The sequence below is a fragment of the Cetorhinus maximus genome, chromosome 30 (genome assembly GCF_964194155.1).
Source record: "Cetorhinus maximus chromosome 30, sCetMax3.hap1.1, whole genome shotgun sequence".
NCBI lineage: Eukaryota > Metazoa > Chordata > Chondrichthyes > Lamniformes > Cetorhinidae > Cetorhinus > Cetorhinus maximus.
This window is the reverse complement of record NC_135908.1, coordinates 13,598,768-13,619,954: the sequence shown is the minus strand read 5'-3', so window position 1 is coordinate 13,619,954 and position 21,187 is coordinate 13,598,768.

The following is a 21,187-nucleotide window of genomic DNA, read 5'->3' as shown; positions in this document are numbered from 1 at the left end:
ATCACACTGCATTCATGTGCCAAGCAGCAATGTGTCAATCTCTCAGTCCACCAGTCACACGGAGAGCTGAAAGAGATAAACTCGATGAAGATCCAGAATTTTGAGCCTAAAGTCTGATTATTCCTAATATATGGAAACCACGAAGACATAACAATAATAGAAGCAGAGCCTGTCCTAAGCCCATTACAGTCATTGATTATTAGATTATATTCAGTTCGCTTGGATTCATCCCTAATTTTATTCGTGCTGTTTGATGCCAAGTAATGTGTTTATTTATTCTGCCTGATCATTGGCTAGATCTTCCGATTCACACCTCCTAATGTGGAGCTTAGGGTGATGAGGCTACATATTGACAACACAGCCAGTCAGACCACTGGCCTGGATTCCTCCGACGTGTTGCAACACTCTGCATGGAGCGCGCTCGTAGTATTTTTCGCGCAAACATTTCCCATATCTTCTGGACAGCACCGAGCACTTTGCAGCCGACGGGTTACTGCTGAAGACCCATTGCTTGTCGTTTTTTAGGCTATTCCCAGCGGCTGCATCAAGCTCTCATACGAACGTCTTACCCTTTTCTCTGCGCAAGGCTCTCCCGTCACTTTGCTTCAAAGCAAGAGAGGCCTAACACCAGAATGCTGCCAACGATGGGTGAGGCAGCAGTTTCTTCGTTTACCGGGGGGAGGGGGAGGGGGTGTGAACTGTGCTGACAAATGCTGATCCAGGAACAAGCAGCCAGTTAACTTATTTAAAGGGAAAGAAAAGAGCAGCAAACGACAACTTGTCTTGACCACAGAGCGGAATCAACCCAGAGTTGCACCAAGTGCGGGAACGGGCGTGAAAAATGGCCTCCATCGTGGCGGGTTTTTGGCGCCATCTTGCCCGCTTCCCGCCTCATTCATTACGCAGCCGCTGGAAGCTTGTCACCTTGCGGCCGCTGAATGGCCTGCCCCTCCGTCACCCCCGCTAGTTCCTCGCTCCGTGCGCACAGCCCTCAAACGTTCGCAGCCCAGGACCGCTCCAGTGAAGACATGGCCTCGGAAGCCAAGATAAACACTTGGGCAGTTTTGAAATTGAATTGGGCGGGAGCACGGAAGGGACATTAGCGAAGAGGCAGCCCCCCTCCTATGGCCTGCCTGATTTTCTTCAGCACTTTAAGAAAAAAACAGGTGTAAAACTGGCTGCGAGTTCACTGTTACCTGCTTCGCCCAAGGCCAAATGCAAACCCCATGTGATCGCCGCTTTGGGTCAGAAGGTTATGGGCCTGAGGCTTAAGCACAAAAAACTGGTCTGACCCTCCGAGTGTGGTACAGAGGGAGTGCTGCTCTGTCAGGGGGGATGTTAAACCGAGGCCCCTTCTCCGATGCAGGTGAACCTGCTTCTCTGTGATAATAGGCAGTGGCTTCTCTCCCGACACACAGAAAAGGTCACTGCTTCCTGTAACGGAAGAGAAAGAACATCGCCTAGCAACAAGTGCGGACACGGGAGATTTTCTTCTTGCGATTACTCATTCTGGGTCTTTCGGGTCACACGAAAGCAAGTAGAAAATCTACCAGCAAGGAGAGTAGATTTTCTACATGAAATCACATTTCACTGCAAACTATATTTATCTAAGTGACAGCTCGCACATGAATGCATTATTCAAACCGGCCCAGAATCATTTTGCAATGAAACCTACTTAAAACAACACAGTCAAACTGAAAGGACAACTGTCTGGGCAGCAGCCTCTTCCTTTTGTAAAGTGCTAAGTATAGGTTTTGTTAATTCTATTAATTTATGCTGTGGAAAAGTGGCATTCGAAGCGACGTTTCCTTAATTGGGCATTGGTGGCAGAATAAAGTCTCTTTTGTGGAGAGGTTCACCATATGTGATAATATCATCATGCCAGTTATCTCTTTTGTGCTAAAACCTCCACATGGAAGTTGACCAAAAGATGCCGCATGTCAGAATGCAACTTTTCGAGCCAGCGATTCTCACTTTGACCCTAAATTTCGAGGTGCAACTAGAAATAGCAAGGTACAGCTTCTGTCCAACGCAAAGCAAGACTCCCTTTAATCTTTCATAAAGAGAGAGAGAGAGAGAGACAGAAGGAAAGAATTAAGAACCTTGGATTTATCACCGCTATTCATATTTCAGTAAATTCCATTCAAGCTACTTTTGAAGTGTGGCCAATTATTTGTTGGCAAACCTGGCAGCCTATTTGCTCATAGCAAGTTCTTACAAATAACATTGGGGTAATGAGTAGATCATTGGCTACAATCTTGCACATCCCCCACCACCTACACTCCCCAGCCCCAGCCCAAAACCTGTCCCCAGCACTTCATGCACAAATGTTACAGTCTGAGGAGCTGCATATGCGAGGTATCAGACCTCATTCCCCATCAGAATTCACTTCGGGAGGAATCCTAATTAATGAGAAAAGTTTGGGTGCTTTTCGTACAAGTGAGTCAATGGGAATCATGGGGAAAGCTCTCTGCTGGTTGGAGTCTTACCTAGCACAAAGGAAGATGGTTGTGGTTGTTGGAGGTCAGTCACCTCAGCTCCAGGACATCACTGCAGGAGTTCCTCAGGGTAGTGTCCTCGGCCCAACCATCTTCAGCTGCTTCATCAATGACCTTCCCTCCATCATAAGGTCAGAAGTGGGGATGTTCGCTGATGATTGCACAATGTTCGCAACTCCTCAGATACTGAAGCAGTCCATGTCCAAATGCAGCAAGACTTGGACAATCTCCAGGCTTAGGTTGACAAGTGGCAAGTAACATTTGTGCTACACAAGTGTCAGGTAATGAATATCTCCAACAAGAGAGAATCTAATCATCACCCCTTGACATTCAATGGCATTACCATCACTGAATCCTCCACTTTCAACATCCTGGGGGTTACCATTGAGCAGAAACTGAACTGGACTAGCCATATAAATATTGTGGCTACAAGAGCAAGCCAGAGGCTGGGAATCCTGCAGCGAGTAACCCATCTCCTGACTCCCAAAGTCTGCCCACAATCCACAAGGTACAAGTCAGGAATGTGATGAAACGCACTCCACTTGCCTGGACGAGTGCAGCTCCCACAACACTCAAGAAGCTTGACACCATCCAAGACAAAGCAGCCCGCTTGATTGGCATCCCATCCACAAACATTCACTCCCTCCACCACTGATGCACAGTAGTAGCAGTGTGTACCATCTACAAGATGCACTGCAGGAACTCACCAAGCCTCCATAGGCAGCACCTTCCAAACCCATGACCACTACCATCTAGAAGGACAAGGGCAATAGACACATGGGAACACCACTACCTGGAAGTTCCCCTCCAAGCCACTCACCACCATCCTGACTTGGAAATATATCGCCGTTTCTTCACTGTCACTGGGTCAAAATCCTAGAACTCCCTCCCTAACAGCACTGTGGGTGTACCTACACCACATGAACTTCAGCAGTTCAAGAAGGCAGCTCACCACCACCTTCTCAAGGGCAATTAGCAATGGACAATAAATGCTGGCCTAGCCAGTAACGCCCACATCCCATGTCAGAATGAAGTAAAAAGGCTAATGTTGGTCTTGGGCCAGGTAAGCGCAGGGTTTGGGGATAGTGATTGGTGGCTGTGGTTGCTGGGAGTGTCAGCAGATAACAATCTGTGATTGAATCCTAATACAACCGTTGATATATAATAACTTACAGAACTGGTGGAGTTAAGTCAGAACATGCTGGAGGGTTGGCAGCCCTACCAATATGTGGGGTGCCTAGCAGAGGAGATAAAGGGGACACTGCCCTCATGTTATGAAAGTTGCAATTGTACAGGGCTTTGATGAGGTGATCTGCAGGAGCTCACCAAGTCTCCTTAGACATCACGGGCAGGATTTTCCGTGCCCGCTGGCGGTGGGCATGATAGGTGGCGTGCGTGGAAAATATGGTGGGACCCACTTCGCGATGGCGTGAAGGCAGGTCTCGATCTTCCGCTGAGCCAGCCGACAGTGGGCCATGTTTCCCGCCATCGGTCGGCGGGGAGCTAATTGTAGTATGTCAACATATAATTAAAAGGCCATCTCGCCAGGCTCTTGGAACCCCGCCGTATCATCCGTCCACGTCAGCGGGAACGCACGCCAACGTGTTTCACAACAGCACACAGGCAGCCTTCACTCTGGGGGAACTGAAGTGAGTGAGGAGCAGCGTTCTCCACAGCTCGCCCATTGTTTGCAGGCCTCAGGGGCCCTGGGACGTAGGGGCAACTGATTCCTGGCCCCGCAGGTGACTGCTGAGGGGTGGTGGGGGGAGGTGTCTGGGGGCAAGTGCTGGCCAGTCTCGGAGGTGACTGCTGACGGGGGTGGGGGTGGGGAGGTCAAGTGCTGCCCTGGCGCTGCATCCCGCGCACAGGCAATCGAGGAGGAGTAAGTGAGGGGAGTGGCCACGCATTAGGGACGCCTGTACAAACTGACCAGGCCTCTGCAACTGAGACAGATCAGGCCCAGCCACAGTGATATGATTGGGGTCAGGCTGCTAGCCTGCCCGCCCATACAAGCATCGCGGAGGCAGCAAAGGGCCACCAAGCTCTCCAGACCTTACCACAACCCCGCCCCCCACCTCCCCGGCACAGACTTCGAGTCCATCACCACTTTATTGGACCGCGGAGCAGTTGGACTGCACACGTTGTACAATCTCCTCACCAACACTGGCCATGTAGCAGTCACTGCTGGAGGTGTCCACAGCCCCTTGTAATCTCAGCATCCTGGTTTGGACCAGTGTCCCCATGTCGCAGGTTGACAGGGCAGCCATGCAGCGCACTCATCTCTGGCCATCCGAGGGGTGACCAGCACTCAGCATTAAGGGGCAGTCACACAGGGCCAGGAAAGGTGCTAAGTACAGCCATGATAACCACATCTCTCTCTCTTTCATGCTGCAGGAGGACCATGTCAGGATCATGGATCCTGGTGACCTAGCTGTATGCCTGATGGCCGACAGAGACTGTAGAAGATGGAGGAGAGAGTGACTGAGGCTCCTGGCTGTGCAAAGTCAGGAGCAGCAACCTCATGAAGAAGGGGCAGCAGGGGCTCCCACACACGCTGCCCAGGAGTGACAGTGAGCCGTGGCTGGTCGGTGCCTAGCGACACCCAGGGTCTATAGACGCCGCCTGCCATTCCTGCAGGTGACTGAGAACTAGTGTCACCAATGACTGCGCATGTCTGGGGAGCTGGTGGCTCACATCTGCCACTTACTGCAGGACTTGGCGCCAAGGGGACATGGAGGGCATCCACTGCCAGTGGCTGTGAAAGTGACCATGGTCCTCAATTTCTATGCCAGTGGTTCCTTTCAGGGCTCCACATGTGACCTCTGGGATTTCACAATCTGCCACCCACAAATGCATCCATGAGGTCACGGATGCCATCCTCTCCATGGGACACAACTTTGTGCATTTCGCCCGGGACTGGGACAGCCAGGATGCGAAGACCATTGGATTCGCCCTGATCTCGGGATTCCCACAGGTCAGGGTGCAATTGACTGCACTCACATGGCACTCAGGTCTCCGTTACTACACTGGGTGGACTTCATCAACCTCAAGGGCTTCCACTCACTGAATGTGCAGCTGGTGTGCGACCACCAGAAACACATCCTGCAGGTCTGTGCACGGTTTCCAGGGAGTGTGCACAACACCTACATCCTGAGTCACTCGCAGATCCCTGCAGTCTTCCAGGGTCCACAGAGGCTGCAGGGATGGCTCCTCAGGGCCAAGGGCTACCCACAGAGGCCGTGGCTGATGACACCCGTGTGGCGGCCTCAGACTGCAGCAGAGCGGCGCTATAATGAAGCTCGTGCAGCTGCTCACAACTTGGTGGAGCAAACCATCGGGATGCTGAAGATGCGGTTCCAATGCCTGGACCGGTCTGGTGGGGCCCTGCAATACAGTCCACAGAGGGTATCACACATCATCATCGTTTGCTGCACCCTTTACAACCTGGCAGTGCAGTGGGGTGAGGAGCTGGCTGAGGAGGAGATGGAGGAGATGCATGTCTCCTCCGATGAGGAGGACGCTGAAGGGGACGAGGGTGAGGGGGCCCTTGGCGCTGATGACGACTTGGATGAGGCTCTCGCGGTGGCCAGATGAGGCAGGCACGCTCGGGAGGCCCTCATAGCTGCCAGATTTGTGGAGGATGATGACGACATGCAGTGAGGTGTCCCCGTAAATCCTCACATCACAGTTGTGAATGTTTGACTCCAGCCTGGCTTATCTCAGTGCCAATACTCTCTGAGGGAATGCTTCTGTCATGGAGATGCAGTGGAGGCCTTAATAGTCACTCGAACGCAGGAGGATGATGACAACATGCAGTGAGGACACTCCATAGATCTTCACATGGCCTCTGACAATCTCTGACTCCTGACTGGCCGAGGGCAGTTCGCTTGCGCTCTGTGATCAGGGCCATCTCAGAGACGCAGTCATGAAACTTTAGATGCATCTGATGCTGTGTCCGCCTTCAGTACCTCAGCCCTTCAGGAGCTGGTGCACAGCATCACTGGTCACAGATGCTGGTGTGATGGGGGCCAGCCCCACCTTAAAGGTGGTGAGAGCACACAGAGAGTATGATGGAACTCTGTGGCGCCTGCCCACTACATTCTGGCAGCAATGACCAGCACCGCCGAGGTGCAGGCATCAGTAATGTGTCTAGGGAGTGTGAGGCCGGACCATCACTTTGGTCTGAAGGCTGCACAGACACAGGGAAGAGGCCCTGGACTGAGACACCTGCCTTTATCTTGTGCAGAAAGGTTTCACATCTAAGTGACACAAACACTGCTCATCAGAACAAGGAGCCATAGGCAGGGAGACATTCTTGGGACCTTATTGACAATAGTGAACATTATGTACAAGTGATTAACACCCGTGCCCAGGCTGTGAAACTCATTCTCCTTAATTTTCCTAACCCTGCCGCTACATTTCAGTGCTCCCCGGACATCCACAGTGGAGGTGGAGGCAGCCTGCTGACTGCTACACCCTGGCTGTGATGACCTTGGGCGACCCCTGGAGGGCTGAGACCTGGAGAGCCCCGGCCTGCTTTCGGGGTTCTGCTGTGTGGCAGTGGCACCCTCCTTGGCCTGTGAAGCTGGATCTGTGGAGATTACAGGAAGAGGGGATTCGGATGGGCCGGTCACTCCCGGAGTCACCTGGATAGATGGCCCCGGAGTGTGCACCTGCTGATCCTCCTCCCTATGGATGCCCGAGGGCCCCTGGCTGACTCCGTGAGCGGAAGGAGTAGCTGGAGTGAGATTGAGCTGCCCAGCACCTCTCTTGCGTATACACTGTTGGGGGCTAACTATGGCAACAGTGATGGAGTTAAGCCAATGCAGCAGTGCAGGAGCGACGTCCTGGACCGAGGTCTCCATGGCGGCCACCATCCTGCCAGTGCTGACCTCGGTGCGATGCAGGCGCTATTACCTCAGACTGAAGGCGGACGGACTCCTCCATTGTGCCTTGCAGCCTGAGGAGTGCAGCGGACACCCCCTTCCTGATGACCTGGTGGCGATGAGCACTTTGCTGGCGGCTGCCTTTTAAAGATGGCGGCCGACGTGATGTAATAGCAGGGTGATGGCGAGCGGGCGAATGAGAGCCTGCCTGCCATGGAAATGGCGTGTTTTGCGGGAATGAATATATAATGAGGCAGGCACAGGAAGATACGGCATGAAAACCCGTATCATCATTTTCATCAGTGGGTAGGACTCCATTTTACCCGCCCGCTACCGCACTTGGTGCAATTCTGGGAAAATTCAGTCCCATATTCCAAACCCATGGCCGCTACCATCTAGAAGGACAAGGGTAGCAGACGCTTGGGAACACCACCACCTGGAAGTTCCCCTCCAAGTCACTCACCATCCTGACTTGGAAATATATCGCCATTCCTTCACTGTCGCTGGGTCAAAATCCTGGAACTCCCTCCCTAACAGCACTGTGGGCGTACCTACACCACATGGACTGCAGCGGCTCAAGAAGGCAGCTCACCACCACCTTCTCAAGGGCAACTAGGGATGAGCAATAAATGCTGGGCCCAGCCAGTGACGCCCACATCACATGAATGAATAAAAAAGAAATACACCTGGAGCAAAGTATACAGTTTTTGTCTCTATACCCAGCACTTGGCTTGGAGGTAGTGCAACAAAGGCTAACTAGATTGTTTTCGGGATGGGAGGATTCCGCTATGAGGAGAGATTGAAGAGAATGGGCCTATAATCTCTGGAGTTTAGTAGAATGAGAGGTGATCTCATTGAAACATACAGAGGGCTTGACAGGGTAGATGCTGAGAGACTTTGTTCTACTTTGTGAACAGTTTCTAGATTTCCTTTTATTGCAGAATAAAGTATCCAGAAACATAGAGGTGGTACATCTAGATAGGAAGACTGTTACCAGGAAGGCTTTTGTTTTACCTTGACTCACCTGTTTTCATATCGCACAACAGGCAGGCATGGTCAGAGAGCGAGTGAAGGATGAAGCAGTGGGATATCAATCCTTTATGTTTCCAGGAGAACAGAAATGCATCGCCTGAGACTCAGGGCTCCCATTATGTTGGGGAAATGAAAAAAAAACACAGAAACCAAAACAAGGCCAAATTTTCTCTGCTGCCAAAACTTACTCTAAAGTCACTCGTTCTGCCTCTTAAATGCTTTGTGATACTTATTCATCAGAGGGAACTGACAAAAAAATTAAGCGCTCTTCTGGCTGGCCTCCTACGCTATATCCTCCATAAACTTAAGGTCATCCAAAGCTCTGCTGCCCATGTCTCAACTTGCTGCAAGTCCCGTACCCCCATCCGCCCTGTGCTCACTTACTTACATCGTTCTCCTAACCAAGCAACAACTTGACTTTAAACTTCTCACCCTTGTTTTTAAACCCCTCCATGACCTTATCCCTCCCTATTGCTACAATCCCCTCCAGCTCCACAACCCTCCGAGATATCTGTGCTCCTCTAATGCTGGTCTCTTGTGGGGAGCCAATTATAATTGCGCTACCATTGGTGGCCGCACCTTCTGTTGCCTTGGCCCCAGGTTCTGGAATTCCCTCCCTCCGTTGTGTTCTGACCACAGCTGGTGTTATTCGCTACGCAAACCAAATCTCAGAGGGGAACTTGGCTTACTATCCATACCCTTTTTTTTTTGTATTCTGAAAATGAAATGAAGGCATACTGATCTCAGCAGCAAGAGATCCAGTAAGACTTTTGGGATTTTGGAAATTAAAAGTAAAAGTTTTATTAACAAGGATAAAAGAAAACTTAAGCACACAAGATTACAGTTGCACAATTAAGATTACAAACATTCCCCCCAAAAGGACTCTCCGCATGGTCAGACCCACAGTTAAACACCTTCCAGGCAACACTCCCTTATAGATGTTTAGCTATAAGAAATTCAGTAATATTATCCCAAGCCATCTATTGTAACTTTAACAGAGGCATACCACTTGACCTATAATTCCCTTCCCCTCTGCTGTGGAACCCAAACTTCAGAATGAAACTGCTTGTTGTAGCCCAAGACTTTTCTGGCTTGACTGGATGGTTGAGTCAAACTGCACCTTCTCCCAGCCCAGGGCTAACAGCTCCTAAATTAGCTCCAGCTGCTACCTCAACAGCTATACCTAAAATACTTTTCTTCCCATTTTATCTCAGGTTCCATTGTTCTCACATCTCTTTGAACTCCAATCCTTTCAAATATAAAATCTTTTATGTCTCTATCCTGTCTTTGCTTTTGGGCCAATAAAATGTGATATCCCACTACTGTTGACCAATGGAGCTCCTGCAAGATGCAAACATGTTTCTTGTGAGCCCTGACTCCCCTTTGATATTCAAACTCCCACCTTATCTAAAAATGCAAATGTTAGATTGAACCCATTTACTTGTACCTCAAACTAACACCGCTATCCCTTTCATGTTTTAAACCATCTAGACAGCCTGCCTCCTATTAATCTTTGCCCAGCTTAATTAAATCATACATACACAAATACACACACACACACACAGCCTTTTCTCCAGAGTAACACGATATTCCCCAAAAATGTTTTTAAAAAAACATTACTTTATCACAGTTATAATATGCCTTTTAAGGGATAGAAGCATGACATCACTGGAACGGAAATGTATCATTAAGGAATAGGAGCATGACACATCTGGATCATTGGAGCCTTGAAGTAAAACTGAGATGCAAGTCAGGACCTTGTGGAAGTCCTGAAGAGTGGGTCTACTTGTGAATTACCCAGGAAGTTTCAACTACCGATGGGCAATACCCCTGCTCCTTGTGACCCTCCGTAAGTGTCTTCGACTCTGAGTCAGAGCTGGAGACTTTGGACAGTTGTGATGTGCTTTTATCTGGATAGTTACCCAGGAAATGTTCGATGCACTAAAAGCTAGTCTAACACCTGGGTAACTTCACAACTACCCCGGACCCGACTGCCCACCTCACCCACTTGCTCATTCATTCACTAACATTCAAAGACTGGGCGTTTCAACTTACCATATGGTAGCTAGTGCCTTAAAAGGAAGGAGTTTCCTGTCTTCCCCTGACTCTACTCTGTTCTGTCAATCGTTTGAAAGATTTCGATTGGAACACCCTTCAACCTTTGAGCCTCATGGGAATGAAACACAAGTTTACGCAATGTGTTATCATAATTTAAGCCCCACGATTGTTTTGTTGAATCCGTGAAGCTCTCTCCAAGACTAATGTATTTTTGCGGAGGTGTGGTGCAGAAAAGTCTCCCCTCGTACCCTCCTTCCAAATTCTAAGCGGCCAGAACTGGGTGGAATAATGATTGCAGCACATATCTAAATGCAGCCTTTCTAAAGGAGTGCCATGATGGTAGAATTGTAGCTGAGATCCCAAAGTCAACTATTAATCCAACATCATCTTTTCTTGACAAGCGACCCAGTTATTCGAATCACGAAATTTATATATTTTTTCCTGATTCTATCATGGGATGTGGGCATCGCTGACAAGGATTTTCATCTTTCCACTTATTAGCCGAGGTATAGAATACAGGACGGTTATGCTGGAACTATACAAAACATTAGTTAGGCCACAACTTGAGTACTGTGTGCAGTTCTGGTCACCTCATTACAGAAAGGGTGTAATTGCATTCGGGGACAGAGGAGATTTACCGGGATGTTGTCAGGACTGGAAAATTGCAGCTATGAGGAAAGATTGGATAGGCTGGGGCTGTTCTCCTTGGAACAGACGAGGTTGGAGGGAGATTCGGCTGAGATGTCCAAAATTGTGAGGGGCCTAGATAGAGTGGGGATGGGAAGGGTCTATTTACCTTGGCAGAGAGGTCAGTGACTAGGGGGCATTGCTTTAAAGTGATTAGTATAAAGGTTAGTGAGGAGATGAGGAAAAGGTTTTTCGCCCAGAGGGCTGTAGGGTCCTGGAACTCATTGCCTGAAAAGGTAGAGAGGCTGAAACCCTCCACTCATTTAAAAGTTGTCAGGATGTGCACTTGCATTGCCTCCAGTAACCTGCAGGACGATAGGCCAAACACTGGAAAGTCGGATTAGACTGGGTGACTGGTTTCTCGGCCCGTGTGGACAGGATGGGCCAAGTGGCCTCTATCTGTGCTGTAAATGTTCCGTGATCTGTTGCCCATCCCTAATTTCCCTTGAATTGACTGACTCGCTATATCCACATATTTCAGGGGGCGCTTAAGGCGCTTAATCACATTGTGGGCCTGGAGTCACATGTCGGTCAGACTGGGTAAGGCTGTCCGATTTCCTTCTGTAAAGGACGTAGCGAGGCAGATGGGCTCTTACAATCGATGGTAGTTTCGTGGTCGCCATTGCTGAGACCAGCTTTATATTCTAGATTTTATTAATTGAGTTTAAATTCCACCAGCGGCTGTGGTGGGATTTGAACCCGTGGCCCCAACGCATTCGCCCGGGCCCTCAGGATTACTAGCTCAGTGAGATGACCACTATGCCCACCGTTTCCCGTAAAACGATACACAAACTGTGAACGAAATTTGAACTAAGCAGCTTTGAATGAAGCTGTATCTGAAGCGAGCTCCATTGAAACACTCAGACAGGGCTCAAATATAGGATTTTTTTGCAGCGCTTGACCTCTGCACACTGACTCTGTGAGTTGCTCATGATTAGTTCACGGAGTGCAACATACCCACAAAGGCTGGACATCTGTTCGGACAAACTGTGCTGCAAGGGTGCGAGCACCAGCTGTGATCTCTGTGCCTTTCACGCACTTTCAGTCTTCAAAGCTGACAGGCAAAAGCATAGGAAATGCATCAGAAGTAAAAATGCTCCTCTCCGGCTTAAAACTCACTTACATCCCCTACAGTGGAATTTCAACTAACTCGGGACTGATTGATGAATGTGAAAAAAAAAAAACCTGGTTTCCGGAAAACAATAAATGATTAAAACGTCAACAATAATGGAATATTACTTAGGCTGAGAGGCATGAATGTCTCTGAGGCATTTAATTTATTTAGTAAATCCACAAATATAATTTTGCAGCTTGGTTTGCACAACCGATGTGTTCTCCTTGCTGATCTCTGAAGGGCAGACTCAAAAAAACTTTAAAGTGGGGAAAAAGAAAAACAAATCAAACCTACACAACTTTTAATGCACAGCTAAATTTCCATTTGGTAGTCATCTGGCAGTACAGAACTTGAGTATTGCTGCAAAAAGAGACATTTTTTGTTGGAGCTTTTCATCTTGCACTCATCAGGACAATTCACAAGAATACCATATGTAAAGGGAACAACAATTCATACTATATGACAAGGGGGTGCTGATTGGTTGGCAAGTGGATTCTGACTGGTAGAGGCATTGCCATGGAGAATGCACCAGTTGATGGCGACTGACAGTTAACTGCCAAGTATTGTTTGAACATTTAAACCAGGCAGCTTAACTCTGATGGGTCAAGGCATTTCCCTGAGGAATGAACCAGCGAATGGCTGTCATTTATTTTGTTTAGCTGAAGCAGGCACAATGTGTGTACATGTTCTTTATGTCAGCAAAGAACAGGGCCCCGTGTATTAATATATGTAGTTTCCACTACATGTAAATGTGCCACATTGTGAGCCTGACTGACAATCTTAAATTGGTTGTCAGCGTAATTCTTAGCACGCTGAGGATTATTGAGCAATTGTTGTCCGATTGCAGACTCACATCTCACGGCCACTGTGTTTTGAGTTTTGTAAGCAGGGGCTGGTTGGGTGAGGTCTGTACCTTGCTTGTTGTGAACAGTGGCTGGGGCATGATCTGCCAGTCTTTGGAACGTGTGACCTACATACCTAGCGTTACGCTGGCTCTGAAATTCATACACATATTACTCACTTGTGCGCTAGGCAGAATGTCTTTTTGGCTTGACGGCAGCATCCTGTTAATGGCGAATACCACTCGTGTTGCTACTGCATAGTCGCAGCATGAAACAGCCAGCTTCACCTATTACTCAAATTTTTGAGATACCTTACCCTTCCAGCATAATCGAAGTAGACGGGGCACGTTTCAGGGCCGTAAGTGACGGCCTTAGACCCGTTCATGAGTGTGTGTGATATACAGTGTGAAATGATCTGATCAGGGCAGCCATTATCCCACAGGATGCCTTTGATGCATCCTATCTCGGCATCAAGCTTGCATGGTGAGCAAATGGCTCAGGCCCTATTTACGAGGCTGCCAAAAAAGACCAATCTTATAGCAGGTAGAACTGTAAGAATCCCAATGCATATATTGACCAGTGAAGGTGGGCTTGCGGTAGATGGTGGTAGAGGATCCCCTGGCAGATTTCTCAACCAGTACATCCTTTGACTGCTCCATTTCAAAGGTGAATTTGAGCACAGGACAGAGTCCATTAAGCGATGTAAGGAAGTTAATAGATGCAGCTGCAGATTTAAATATAGCAAACTTATCATCCACATGTCGGAAATATGCGAGGGGTAGGAGGTTAGGTGTCAGTTTCCATCAAAGACACGTTTCTCAAGGAACCTAAGCAAAACCCAGCAAAAGCTGGGCCTGGAGGGGATCCCATAGCAACATCATCTATTTGGGCATACATGGTGTCGTTAAAATTGAGCTCAACTGCAGGAGTTGCTGAGTTCATGGGTTTGATGAACACTGATTCATGCAATGGTGGCGGGTCTAGATTGCCACGATATAGTGCTGCAGCACAAATATCTCAGGCTCCTTTAAGTGGAATATTGGCGAATAGGCTAGCAATGTCAAATGAGCACATGGCATTGCTATCGATAGTCAAGTCCCGTATGGTCTTTGCCACTAACAGGATGCTGCCATCCCAGCCAAAAATATGTCCTGCCTATCACACAAACGAGTAATGTGACATGTGAATTTCAGTGCCAGTGTGACGCTAGGTATAAAGGTCATGCATCCCAAGGACTGGCGGATGGTATCTGCTGTTTGCAACGGGCAAGGTACAGGCCGTACACAACCAGCCCAATGCTTGCAAAACTCAAAACATAGTGTCCAACATTAGATGTGATTCTGTGATTGGACAACGGTAGGCTATCCCCTGCCCTGGATCAGCCACTTAACCCTTGTGGTTTGGAGGTCTACTCTGGATATCAATGACACAATGTACACTTTATTTACGTTACAAGCAACGTTTTTATTGATCTAATTCTCTTAGCATATAAATCGATATCAATGTAAAAAATACTGATATAAATACCTGCTAATGTACAATCACAATCTGGAGGCTTGGTTTCTTGAGAGACAGAAAAGATTGGGTGGTAGAACTGTCCTATTCTGCAACTTGTAATGATAGCTGACCAGGCTATCCTCTTCAGACTGCAGCCATGAGTCTCCTTCACTCCCAGTTCTTATACCCTTCTGCCGGACCTGCATACTACATTCGCGTGTGCTTTCTTATTGGAACAGTGCTTTCAGCTTTAAGTTACCCACAATGAGATGATGGGTCCTTGTTGCATACCCTGTTGCAGCATTCAAACCACGCTGGGCTGCTCCTTTGTTCCAGGGTTCTGTGTGTGTAGGTGCAGTTTGACTCGTGTACCTACATGTCTGGGCATGTTCTCCCTCTTCGGGTCATTGTCTGTCCACAATCTAACCCTCTTCCCATCAGCTCTCAGCCCACCAAGCAACCATTTTGTGTTATACTAAAAACACATTGTTCAATTTTGAATACTATGTTTGTTATGGCTCCTACAAAGAAAACCAATACATAAATCATTTCAAAAATGTGGATCAAAGAAACAAACTGTAAAAATATCAATGTCAAAATATCAACATCTGTAATAGCAAATGCTGGGCAAGTTCCATTCTTACAATTTCATTGTGACCTTGTTCTATCTCTATATTGCAAATGTCAGTGGTTAGGTTACAGATGTTATTCTCTTGATTTACTGACAACTAAGCCACATTATCTGTTGTTTAACAACAATGTATAGGTTGCTGTTACCAGGCTTATTAATATCTTCATCCCCACACAACATTTGCTAAATAATCCTCAGTGTGCTAATAATTATGCTGACAACCAATTTAAGATTGTCAGTCGGACTGACGGTGTGGCGCATTTGTGTGTAGTGGAAGCTACACCTATTAATATACCGTGGCCCTGTTATTTTCAGACAGAAAGAGCATATACATTGTGCCTGCTCCAGCTAAACAGACTAAGTGACAGCCATTCGCTGGTTCATTCCTCAGGGCAATGCCTTGACCAATCAGATTTAAGCTGCCTGGTTTAAAATTTCAAACAATGCTGAGCAGATAACTATCAGTCACCATCATCTGGTGCATTCTCTCTGGCAACACCCCTACCAATCAGAGTCCACTTGCCAACAATCAGCACTCTCTTCTCTCATAGTATAAATTGTTGTTCCCTTCACATTTGGTATTCTTGTGAACTGTCATGATGAGTGCAAAACAAAAAGCTTTGACAAAAAATGTCTTTTTTCAGCAATTCCCAATATGCCCTAATATTTTTAAGCTTTGTTATGTATTTGCCAATTTGCTGCATGTCTTAGATATCTGATTTATCTCAGAGCAATGCAGAGATGACACTAGTTCTAAGTCTAGAATAGGTGACTCAGTAATTACAGGATTTCTACGCTAATGCTCTCAGCCCAGATTCTGGAACCTCCTGAAGGTGTCAGTTACTTAAGCTGTCTAGCTCTAACTGCAGGCTTAAGCAATTAATTCCAGTGAACATAGATCAGTGAACAGACTAACATAACCAAACACAGATCAATCAAACCATTGAACATTATAAGCACACCTATCAAAAGGACATTATAAAAATGAAGAGGGAACGCATTATCCCACTGTCTTTTAGAAAGCTTGAGAATTAGCCTGTAGCAGTCATATGATATATTTTTAAATTCTTGAATAATGGGGTGTACATGATAAGACTAGCTTGCTGTTTCCTATTCAACTGCTCCCCATAACTCTCGAATGCTGACCAACCACCTGTAGAACACAAATCTGTGCTAAAAACTCGATAATAGTAATATATTGCAGTGAGAAAGCATGTGGGCAGGTAAGATTCTTAATCTGTTATAGAAAGAGCTTGCATTTATATGATACCTTTCATAATCTCAGACTATCTCAAAGTGCTTCATAGCAAAAGTATTTTTGAAGGGGAGCCTCTTCTGTAATTTGGGGAATCAAGGAAGTCTACTTGCACTAGGGAAAGGACCAACAAACTTCAATGAATCAAATGCCCAGACAATCTGTTTTAATGATACTGGACGATATTTGCCAGGGCACCGAAGAGAACTCCCCTGTTCTTCTTCAAGTAGGGAAATGGGATTGTTAATGTTCACCTGAAAGGATGTGCGGAGCCTTGGTTTCACCTTTCATCCGAAAAACAGCACCTCCAACAGTGCAACACTCCCTTGGTACCGCATTGAAGTCTAGATTGTGTGCTCAAGTCTCTGAAGCGGGGTTTGAACCTGCAACCTTCTGACTCAAAGGCTGACGTCTGAAATTATATAATTACGAATGGGTTACTGCTTTGGCTAAAACAGTGAATAGAGGGAAGCCGTGAAGCGTATCAAGTGTTGCTCTGCTGATGCAGCAACAATAATCTATGGGCAGCAAGCGGGCTTATTGTGCATCTTCTCGAGGCATCACCAAGCAAGTTATTCTCGATACATGTGCAGATGGCAGAAGTGACACTTGTGGGTTAGTGCGAATAGTAAGTGTTACCCAGCTGGAACGATTGTATTGACTGTTTAGCAAATAGTTGGGGATTCAGCTTCATGTTTCCATACCTTGGCAATATGTTTTCACTCTCTTGAAGGCACACAGGGAAAATGACTGAAACGAAAATCCTGGAGTGTTGCGAACAGTTCTGGGCACCACACCCTCAGAAGCGTTTATTCTCCTTGGAGGGAGTGCAGTCGTAGATATTCTGGAATGATACCTGAACTCCAAGGGTTAAGCTCTGAGGAGCGATTACACAAATTAGGATTGTAGTGATTTGATTGAGGTTTTCAATATATTAATGGGAACAGATAGTTTCTCTCTATCTACCCTATTTCCGTTGACTGGGAAGTCTAGGACTAACGGGCACACTTTAAGAGTTAAAACCAGAACTTTGAAATACTTCTACGCACAAAGGGGTAGAAGTTTGGAAGTCTATTCTCCAAATCAATTGTTAAATCTAAATCTGAGATTGATAGACATTTGTTAGCCAAAGGTATTAAGGGATATGGGGCAAAGGTGTGTATAAAGACCAGGAGCGCAGATCAACCATGATCTTATTGAATGGTAGAATAGGCTCGAGTTCCTGTGATGCAGTGTGCCAAGAAGTAATGGTCAAGGTCTGGGATCTATTCCAGTCCCACTTTGTTCCTGCTAAGTTCGAATGAAACCAAACTGATTCATGCTGAAGCTTACCTCAGTCCAGGCAAGTAGTTTTTTGATCAGTAGCTCACTTATCACTAGCCTTGCTAGTTCAACTTGTGACATCAAAATAATTTTAAGTAACAAATTGTCCACTATTTCTCCAGAAGCTATATATTATGGTGCATGTTTGTGCAATGGGTTGTTGGGCCAATGGAATGCCCTACCAGAAACACATGGTGAGTTTTAATGATCATGGACATGTGAAATGAAGGAAATTTTGTGGTACCACTCCTGGGCTTAAGGAAGACTCAAAAATTATAGCCACTGTCTCCATGGTTTCCACTTTAATTTCCCTCAATTTCATTGGATGCATCTCATCTGGTCTTTGTGCCTCTTGTGCAGACAGCCTATCCAATAGCTTCCCCTTATCAACTTTAAACCCTTCCAGTGTCTGAATTTCCTTCTCTTTCACTGTGCCCTGGGTCGCACCTTCTTACTTGGTAAAGACAGGTGCAAAGTATTCATATAATACCTCAGCTATGCCTCCTGGCTCTAGGTATAAATCCCCTTTTTGGGCCCTAATTGGCCCTACTCCTCCTTTTACCACCCTTTTACTATTTATATGCCTATAGGAGACTTTAGAATTCCCTTTTGTGTTAGTTGCCAGTCTCTTTTCATACCCCCTCTTTGCTTCTCTTATTTGCTTTGTTATGACACAACCGTTGGTAAAGGCTGTTCTTTAAAATCCCAGAGGAAAACTTTAAACAACCATCATAACCTATATTTTCAACTGGTATGTTTGAGATGCAACTCTGAATTCAGGAATAAGACCACGAGTTCTTGAGAAATTTTTTATATCAAACTAAATGAGGCATTTATTAATTTACAACAAATTAAACATATACTCATGGCTATAAATAACTACTATCATAACTTTTTTAACAAGTTCCCAAGTTAATCTCCACTAAGGTAACAATAACCAATAGACTTAACCAGACACCGAGCAAAGCATTTTCACCTTACAAATTCAACATAGGGTTCCTTTCAGTTTGGTTCCTTTGCAGACAGTTGTAGGCTTACTGCTGCTTTGATGTTACATGCCTCTGCTTTGCACATTCAAAACTGCTGAAGTTATACCCAGCACTTCTCTTCAAATATAAATTCTCATTGTATCACCAGCCCTTTGAACTCCTTTCATAGTAGTAGTTTTATAAGTAAAATAAACATTGCTTGGTGTCTCCTAGCTAGGTGCAAGATTTCACTCCCCTTCTTGAAGGCTCTATTCAACAAAATGCAAATGTACCTCTATCTCTGTTTACATCTTAAAACTACTATACATAAATGCACCCAGACTAGCTGGCTTTAATCCAATTAAGACACACACACCCACAGACTAAACCTCTATTTAAAAAAAAATAATTTCCAATAATATTATATACATTAATAGCTTCATGACAGCTTTTCCCCCTTCCCTCTGAACCTTTTATAATCTATGGGGAGGCAGTGGCGTATTGGTCACTGGACCAGTAATCCAGAGACCCAGGGTAATGTCCTGGGGACCCAGGTTTGAATCCCATTATGGCAGATGGTGAAACTTGAATTCAATAAAAATCTGGAATTAAAAGTCTAATGATGACCATGAAACAATTGTTACCAAAGTCCATCTGGTTCACTAATGTCCCTTGTAGGGAAGAAAATCTGCTGCTCTTACCTGGTCTTACATGTGACTCCAGACCCACAGCAATGTGGTTGACTCTTAACTACCCTCTGAAATGGCCGAGTGAGCCACTCAGTTGTATCAAACCACTGAAAAGTGTAAAAGGAATGCAACCAGAAGGACCACCTGCATCGACCATGGCACCAGAAACGACAACAGCAAACTCCGCCCTGTCCACCCTGCAAAGTCCTCCCAGCTAACATGTGGGGGCTAGTGCCAAAATTGGGAGAGTTGTCTCACAGACTAGTCAAGCAACAGCCTGACATTGTCATACTCACGGAATCATACCTTACAGATAATGTCCCAGACACCATCATCACCATCCCTGTGTATGGAGAGACAATGGCACAGTGGTATATTGTCAGGAGGGAATTAACCTAGGAGTCCTCAGCATTGGCTCTGGACCCCAAGAAGTCTCATGTCAAAGATGGGCAAGGAAACCTCTTGCTGATTGCCAGGTACTATCACCCCTCATCTGATGACTCAGTGCTCCTCCATGTTGAACACCAGTTGGAGGAAGCACTGAGGGTGACAAGGGCACAGAATGTACACTGGGTGGGGGACTTCAATGTCCATCATCAAGAGTGGCTCAGTAGCACCACCACAGGGCAAGCTGGTTGAGCCCTAAAGGACATAGCTGCTATACAGTGTCTGCGGCAGGTGGTGAGGGAACCAACAGGAGGGAAAAACATACTTGAACTTATCCTCACTAATCTTCCTGCCGCAGATGCACCTGTCCATGGCAGTATTGGTAGGAGTGACCACCTTGTGGAGATTAACTCCTGTCTTCACATTGAGGATTCCTCCATCGTGTTGTGTGGCACTACCATTGTGCTAAATGGGATAGATTGCAAACAGATCGTTGTGGTTGTTGGAGGTCAATCATCTGAGCTCCAGGACATCACTGCAGGAGTTCCTGAGGATAATGCCCTTGGCCCAACCATCTTCAGCTGCTTCATCAATGACCTTCCATCCATCATAAGGTCAGAGGTGGGGGTGTTCGCTGATGATTGCACAATGTTCAGCACCATTCGTGGCTCCTCAGATACTGAAGCAGTTCATGTCCAAATACAGCATGACCTGAACAATATCCAGGCTTGAGCTGACAAGTGGCAAGTAACATTCGCACCACACAAGTGCCAGGCAATGACCATCTCCAACAAGAGATAATCTAACCGTTGCCTCTTGACATTCAGTTGCATTACCATCACTGAATCCCCACTATCAACATCCTAGGGGTTACTATTGATCAGAAACTGAACTGGACTAGCCATATAAATACTGTGGCTACAAAAGCAGGTCAGACTCTAGGAAACCTGCGACGAGTAACTCACCTCCTGACTCCCCAATGCCTGACCACCATCTACAAGGCATACGTCAGGAGTGTGATGGAATTTTCTCCACTTGCCTGGATGAGTGCAGCTCCAACAATGCTCAAGAAGTTTGACACCATCCAGGACAAAGCAACTCACTTGATTGTGAAGGCTCAGCAAGGCTCCTTAGACAGCATCTTCCAAACCTACGACTGCTACAATCTAGAAGGTCAAGGGCAGCAGATACATGGGAACACCACCACCTGTAAGTTCCCCTCCAAGCCACTCACCATCCTGACTTGGAAATATATCGCCGTTCCTTCACTGTCACTGGATCAAAATCCTGGAACTCCCTCCCTAACTGCACTGCGGGTGT